The following is an 8,902-nucleotide window of genomic DNA, read 5'->3' as shown; positions in this document are numbered from 1 at the left end:
AGTATGCTAAGTGTGACTGGTAAAGAAAACTTTTTAATCATATCAACACATGAATGCCTTCAGTAACAGGTTTAAAAAAATAATAGTGTTTATAGATAGAACTGTAAATATACATAAAGGCCTTTGATTAATTCTGACAAGAAAAGTGTTTCTGAATAAGAATAAAATCTTTGAAGAAATTGAAAACACAAAAATTATTCAAGTTAACTAAAATTCAACATAGCAACTGTAGTTGAGGTCATTGCCTAACTATGTTTATAGATGTTCCCCCCACCACCCTTTTTCAAGATTAATCTAGTTTCTCTTGTCTAAAATAAGTGATTAAAAAGTATATAATAGGGACCACCACTCCTACATCTTTAAATATTTTACGGTGACAATAATCTCTGTATTCCTTTCTTGCAATAGTGTTCCTAATTGCTATATTGCCTGAGGTGGAAAAGGTCTGTTTCAGGATTTTCCTATTGATCCTTCCTACTTTAATCTCATCTTTTTTTTTTTTCCTTCTTTCTCATAGGCTTCAGGGAAACATGCCATATTTGATTTTTAGGCTCATGAATCTAAATCTTGGAAATAAGCATTTAGTCTCCTTTTTAGCTCTGCCAGCTTCACAATTACATTTTTGACCCTATTTTTTTTGGCACAATTTGCCTTTCAAATATTCCATCATAGCCCACAACTTTTGAAAGATCTTAGTGGTGACAGTTGACTGCCCTGGACCCACTCTTTTATTTTTCCAAAGTATTCAGTATTTACAAGAACAGCCATCCTGATCCATAGTGTTATGATTATCATTGTTCCAATACTTTTCAGTTACCATGTCCATAACATTTCTTAACGCTTCAACCTTGCACCTTTAAACAGTCTCAATTAACCATAAAATAAAGCCTTGGTAACTTGATGCCACTATATGCAAAATATTATCACTTCCCCACTTGTCATCAGAAATAAGGTCCTAAGTGCCATAATAGTAAAAATCTGGTTCTAAATCTTATTCACAGGAGCTACTTTCTAGGATCATCCTGATTCCAACCATCTTAGCCTTCGTTTCCATGTCTGTAGCACATGACAGAGGATTTTCTGTTCCTACTCTGTTAGTGTCTGCTGTCCCCTAAAAAAGAGAAATGAGAAAAAAAAAAGGAAACATAACAGAAAAGAGAGAATGACAACATAAGGGAGTATTACCAAACTTGATACTGTTTACTATCTAGTGCAATCAATTGCTTAAATTTCAGGACCATAACTTTTAGACTATGTAAATGTTTGCTTCTGTGGGCAGTCCGTTGGAGGAAGGCGTGAAAGACTTTTATTTACTAGTTCTCATTTCTCACCTATGAATGTTTCACTTTATAGAACACTAATTCTCCTACACTTTCTGATACTTGAAACCAGTAGATTTCATTGCCTCCCAGCACTTAATGTCAGCAGGAGGGCCTGGAGCAGGGGGCAAAAAGTGTGTCATGAGTATAAGGTGAACTATTATTGGCCCATGTCTTCATAGTTATCTGGAGCACATGCAGATTTTATTACTGCAATTTTATCCTGGCATGGAACATGTTGACTTAATGTCCTAAGTAGAGGTGAAACTAAAGTACCTGAAGTGGAGCGTAAGAGTTGTGTAATACCTGAGAAGTTGTGCTGGAGCAATCAGCTAAACGATGATTACTGCTACCTCTCACCTTCTATCCTTGCTTTCTTGTCACAAAATACATTTTTCGTACTAAATAAATAAATAAATGTATCATAGTAAAGTGTGAGGTATTTTGATAAATAATATCATCTGTCAAGGTACTCAAACTCCAAAGCCAATCAAATGATTAGAGTCTCAAATTCAACATTTTCAGCTAAAAATATATTACTTATACAAACAAAATACTTTTGTTTATTTATTTAAGCCTGTGTTTCCTGTCACAATTGATAATATTATTCCACATAATATGCAATTTGTTCCACATAAACTGTGAGTAAATTTTTTTAAAAAGATTGCTGATTTTTTTTTTTTTTGGTGTAAACTGAGCATTCTCAAAACAACTTGCCTCGATACTGAAGTTATGCCATAAACTGATAGATATAGTCCGCCCTCCATATTCATAGTTCTGCATTTTTAGAGTCAACCAACCGTGATGGAAAAATCATTTTTTAATAAATGTTATGTTGTTTCTGACATGTACTATGTACTGAGGCCTACGATTTTTTCCTTGTCCTTATTCCCTAAACAATATAGTAACAACTATTTACACAGCATTTACTTTGTATTAAGTATTACAAATAATCTAGAGATAATTTAAAGTATATGGGATGTTTTGGGTGAGTTATATGCAAATATTATGACATTTTATATAAGAGACTTGAGCATCCTGAGATTTTGGTATTCACAGGGATACTGGAACAATTCCTTGCAGATTCTGAGAAATTATTGTATTTTCAATGAATTGTTTGCTTTTATATGTTGATTTTACTCTGTGTGTGTGTGTGTGTGTGTGTGTGTGCATGCGTGCGTGCTGTCAGCCTGATTTCGATCTTCATAATATAAATTATATAATTTGTATCTTTAGTGGTCTCTTAGTGTGTTACCATTACCTGCACAAATATAATTCTGGTTTTTTTTTTGTTATTGGTTTTATTCTTCATTTGATTTATCCATCTATTTTTTCTAGGTTTTAAATAAGCCCCTATGCTGTGATAGCGATTTTTTATTTCAGCTCTATTTTTATTTCTTTTTTAGAATAATAAACCATGATATATGTTTGACAATACAATATGTAGTCTGTCTGTATGTTGATGCTGTAAAATGTTCAAATTAAAGGTAAGCATGTTGTTCTTAGAGTAAGTCTTCAGTAGGAATTTCGGTTGGTTACATAAATTTAGAGAAAGTAATTAATGCTCCATAAGTAAGGATTTTGTTTATTTTTTTAAGCCTGTGTTTCCTGTCACAATTGACACTCGAAAGTAAGTAGTCTATTTGAATATAAGTCTATATGGTAAAACTTTCAATATATTTTTCTTCTGTCATTAATAATCTTAACTTTAAAAGTATTTAGATAAAGTGTAATTCAGACAATCAATATGCATTTCCATAGATCTTTAAATCTCATTATATCACTTTTTTGGGACCAATTTTACAAGCAATATTTCATAAGAAATAATGCATACTGTTTTTTATAAGATTCCGTAGCAAAATCACATTGCTTGATATGGAAATGTGTTTTGTCTTTTAATATTCTTTAATATTCTTTTTAGAAAAACAATAAGGAATGATTTTTATGTCAAGAAATAATTCTTAATGCTAAGAGGAGCATTCCCTTTAGACTATCATGGTCTCAATATGTACCTATTCCTCCTTTCAGTCATTCATTTTTAAAACATTGATTGACTATAATTATGTAACCGACATTAATAACATCCCAGAAATATGCATTCTAACCTCACTTGCTACTTCCAAGAGCCTCTTTTGGCTTTGAATATAAAGTTCACTACAGTAAATTATTGGTTGCAATAGAATATGTTCACAGGTTTTATATCTCTTTAAGCTATCATTTATTCTCACCTGAATTTGTTAATGTATGCATCTATTTGTAGACAATTCTAAAAACGTAGAGATGATTTTAGCTAAAGATGATAAATAATTCTACCCTGGTAATTATAGAGACAGACTCTTTTGTTGGAAAATATTCACCAAAATTTAAATGGTTAATTGATGAGGTTTACAAAGAAATAGCTAACACTCGTGAATTCACAACAAATTGCAACATTAAAACTGATTCTCTGAAGAAGATAATAAGGGCTGATTGGCCCTTAATAAGGTAGAGTTCTTTTTCTATATAATAGCTATAGATATTTGCAGTCTGTTATTTTGTAGATGTTTTGTGTTTGGCTGATGAGGGATGTAACTATTGGCTCTTTCTGTCTGTGTTTGTTTCTATGTTTGTTTTAGGACAAAAACTTTAAAATTGAAGACAAAAGAATGATGGAATGGATGGAGCACCTAATCCTCCACTTCCCAAACGCAAGCAGCCTTTTGGTTTTATACAACTAAAGGAGAAAGGTTGAGAGAAAACATCCGAAAAAGTTTGCTAAACTGCCTATATATCAAGGTAGTTAATTAAGACAATTAGGACAATCCAAAAAACTAAAAATAATAATCTCAAGCTTTTATGCACTTCCTGCGATATGAGGTGCAGGTAAGAGACAAAGAAAAGGAAATGTTCCATTTTTCTCCACAGAACAGCATCAGATATGGGTCAGTTGGATGACATTCAGTACAGGCATGGAAAAGATCTCACTACAGGAGCCCTGAATAAAAGGTTGCTGCTGTTTTGGGACCTGGAGAGGCCAGGGAAGTTGCAAGCAGAAGGCTGAGGAGTGGGAAAGTACTAAGTCAAGTGAAATAAATGTCTTAAGGTTACCCATTAAGGAGGTCTGGGCACAGTTGCTGAAAAGTGCCTCAGCCGAGACCTCTAGATAAAGGAAGCTTTTGAAATGAGGTGCTTGAGGTGGACATGCATATTATGTAATAGCGTGTCTGGCCCAAGGAAGGGCAAATAGCCTGAACCCTTGACTGAAACTCCCTCCAGAGATTTCGATGCACTTGCTATGCACCAGGTCTCGTGCGGAGAAGGCAGCTTTCCCTATGAGGTCTATCAGGCAAAGCCTTTGTAATTACCTATTGTCAGAGCTGAAAGATCATATATAGGATTTTGGTCCGGAGCCAGGCACATAAAACTTTGGTCACCAAAGATTTTGTGATGCCCTGGGAACAGGGAACAATTATGCTTAGATCCAAAGAAATAAGTCAATCATAAATAAGAGTCTTTTTTTTTTTTTTCACTCCTAAAATCTGGCAAACTATAAAACAAACATGATCATCAAGCTAGTACCTAGAAGAACATCACTATTTTTAAAGGCTCCTGGAATGGTGATGTTGGTGTAGCAGACCAGCATAGCAAGTCCCCAGAGAGCAAGCAGATGAAGAACTTGAGTGAAAATGTTCAGCACAAAAGAATATGCGGAAGCTTTCAAACAAATTTGATAAAAGTTTTTATAAGTTATGGTGATACCAAGCATGGTAGGAAGGAGGGGGGACAGGAGAGAGGAGAATTAGGTGGGGTCAAAGGGGTCAAATATGTGGTGACAGAAAAATATCTAACTATGGGAGGTGAACACACAACATAAATATATATATATATGCCTTACCATTAAAATGTACAACTTAAACTTACCGAATTTCATTAACTAATGTCACCATAAAAAAAAATGCAATAAAATAAATAAATAAATACTGTAGGACACAGAAAAATGGTTTGGGAAAATAGCTCTCTATACGTATTGAAGGAGCTGTTTCCATTAATAGCTCTAACACTTAATGCCACGAGCCACTTGTTATGGTACATTTCTCGAATGATAGTTGGGGTATAGGGACAGCACTTTTCTCATTGCATGAAATGACTATTGCCTAGGCTATAAATCCACAGTTACATTAAAGCCAGTAGGCATTGGAAAGTGACCAAAATCCTTTCCTTTTAAGTCTCTTCTGGCTTAATTCATTAAATCTTAGACCACAAGGTATCGACTTTGACAAATTTATTGCTCTGATTTTGGTGTGGCAGAAGTCATGGCATCTGATCTTAAACTTCCTGCTTGAATCAGAGGTAACAGGGATCTTGACAAACCCAGATCAAAAGATGGGGATGAATAGATTGGGAAATCTAATTCTAAAGACTTTTAGAATTTGCCGTTGATGATTCTCATCTCATGAGATGTGGTTAGATAAAACCAGAATAAATACAAAAGATGTATAAAACTCTAGACATGCTTGGAAGTCCTAGAAATGCCGGAATTTTCTGCTGGTTATGATGGGGGACTTGGAATATTTGAGTTAGGATGACCTAGAAAGTACACTGAGATAGTAAACAACTCCCAAATCTTGGTGAGTTAACACAATAAAAGTTTATTTTTAGTTTATGCAAAGTTCACTGAGGCTCTAAACAACTTTCTAGAGCAACTGTTTTCTTTGTAGCCACTCAGCAATCCAGGCTAATGGAGTCCCTACCACTTTTTAGCTGCTCTATTAGAACACATAGTTTCCCCATCTATATGGAAGAGAAAGTCAGTGCTGGAATGTCTCCCATCAGTAATTAAAGGCTTTGGCCCTGAAATGACACATTACTTCTATTCACACAGCCTTTGCCAATGCTAGTTGCATGACACCATCTAACTAAAATGAGAAGTCATGGGTGAGCAGTAAAATTCTCTAATGCAGAGTATCAAGCTGTGAGATATTATAAATACAATCTAATTTCTAGTCAGAGTTGTAGAGCTTGGGAATACTAACAGTAGGTGTATCTTCTATATTAAAAAGTGTGGGGGTGGAGTGGCACAGGAATGATTCAATTGCTCTCAGGCTTCTTTCTCCAACAAATCGTTTTTATTTTTTCTCCTGCTCACATACATTAATATTTCTTACAATTGAAAGCTGTGACACTAATGATTCTAAGACAATATCCACTATCCTAGGAGTTATTATTCAAGCAGAAATAAAATATATATTTATGCTTTTTTTTTTACAGCTAACATATTTATGTTTTAATTACAGCTAACTAAACTCTGATGAACTCTTGGACAAAAATCAGAATTAGATGCTGGATATTAACTCCCCTCCCCAACCAATATAAAAGTTTTTTTGTAAAGTTTATAATTGTTTTAAGTTTTAATAACTATCATTTTAACACCCAATAATCTAATGATTGTTACACCCCAAATTCCTACTATTATTGAGTTTTTTAATTGATTTTTATTAAGACAGGGAAAGAAATCTGAACCAAAAAAGCTGCAACAAATTACAGTCAGCTTAAAGACGCCTCATATCAAAACTTTTAAAGTAGGCTTATTTAGTCATTTAAGTGTTTCTCCTCCTAATTATTTTTTGATAGATCATCACTCTGCCTTTTTTTGTGTGTGTGAGGGGGAAATTTTTATGGAAGTTGTTACTGAGCAGCTGTTATTTCCTCTTACTAATAATTAGCTCATTGTAAAATTCAATCTGTTGTTACTTTAAGCCTAGCTGTTTCACTAAGTCAGCTACCAAAAGCATTACCTAACTTATTTATTCATGTTTCTTTCTTAAAATGGTGTAAAAATATATTCTGCTTGATATCAGCACAATTCATTTTTATGTTTAATAATTTGTATTTACCTGTCTTTTGCCTCTCTCTAATTTCTGTCCTCACGATATAACACACTCATTTGGTATATTGGGGAATTTTATTAGTTTTGCGCTTTTAAATATTAAACGTCTTCGTATACCTCTGCTCTCTGTTCTCATCTGTTAATACAGAGTGAAATCTTTATTGTAGGAAAATCCCTACATGGTAGAGAGGAACTAGGCATGAAGGAATAGAATAAATACAGTGCATCCAGGCAAAAGAATGGCTTCAGACATTGCTGGACATTCAGACACAGATAAGCATCAATTCACCAGGCAATAATATGATACTCACATTTCATCTTTATCTCCAATACCCCAGTCTTCCTCTGATTATAATTATTTTGCCCCCCATCATAAACATGCAAATATAACATGATAATATTTTGTCAAAAGTGACAAATAGCCAAAGATGTTAAGTACACTACAGGATATGTGTGTGTGTATGTACACTAACACAAAATGCCCAGACACACACATAACACACATAAGCACCATCCACATACACATACATCAAACACACACACATACAGCATATCACATATCCACCCATATCACACACATATGCACAACACAAACCACATTATACACACCACTGACCACACTCACGTACATACCAATTATTCCACCCTCACAGACACCACTCACACTCAGAATCCTAAAATCCACAAACTTTACATCACCAGCACAGGTACATATAATGTATCATGGTTCTTTAACTTTCTTTCTTTGTTACACATTTGTATTAAAAAGAAAATTTTGTTGTTTCCTAAAAACACCTATAAAATAATTAAATTTGTGTTATATATTGTTATTTATGCCTTTGTTTTTAAAATGATGTGTCATTAGTCTCTTTGGAGTATCCCAAGAGTGTAATATTTGTTTATAAGATTTTGTAAAAAAAAAAAGTTATTTTTAATAGTTTTTTTTATTTCTTAAAAAAGTTATTTCTAATATTGTTAGAAGTGTTACAATAAAATATTGAAATCATGGAATTAGTTCTTAAACTCACAAATGACTTTGCCATAATACACTTTAGTATTAAGAATTATTGCAAAAATGAAAGTTCAGTCTTAAGAGGTCTGTATTGGAGAATGTTACACTAGCTGGAAAGTAAACATACAAAAGCAGGGCACAGGAGAAATTCCTAACTTTTGAAATAGATTATGAGAACTCAGAAAAATACAGACTAGCTCCAAATTAAACCGATTTAAATTCTCTTTTTGTAATATGAATGCAAGAAAATCAAAGAGAAGGGCAAATCACTCAGCAGATTGTTGACTGAGCAACACTTCTCAAGTATCTGACTTACTTATGAAGTTCATCGTCTATCTCAGAACTGGAAGAATGAAGGCTAGGATAACTGCATGGCCAGTTTGGTAAATTCCTCTTCTAACTCAGATCTATATGGAAGTTCACAATAAACTATCAGCCCTGCAAGAAAAGTGGGAAAAAGTAACTGCTATTAAAAAAAAAAAAATCTGTAGCCATACAGTCATTCAGCATTCTGTAATAGAGAATTTTGTCTATTGCACAATAATCTTAAGTGAACAGGTTGATTGTGCTGGATTGATCTATGTCTTAGAGAAAAGGAATTTTGAGTTTTATGTTTATGTTTTCTAGTTTGTGGCTTTGGAGAGATCTGAATAAATAAAGGGACTCAGGGATAAATAAAGCATTTGAGATGTTTTTTTATTTTAA

Source organism: Pteropus alecto, unplaced genomic scaffold, assembly GCF_000325575.1.
Source record: "Pteropus alecto unplaced genomic scaffold, ASM32557v1 scaffold104, whole genome shotgun sequence".
NCBI classification, from domain to species: domain Eukaryota; kingdom Metazoa; phylum Chordata; class Mammalia; order Chiroptera; family Pteropodidae; genus Pteropus; species Pteropus alecto.
This window is presented reverse-complemented; position numbering follows the sequence as displayed.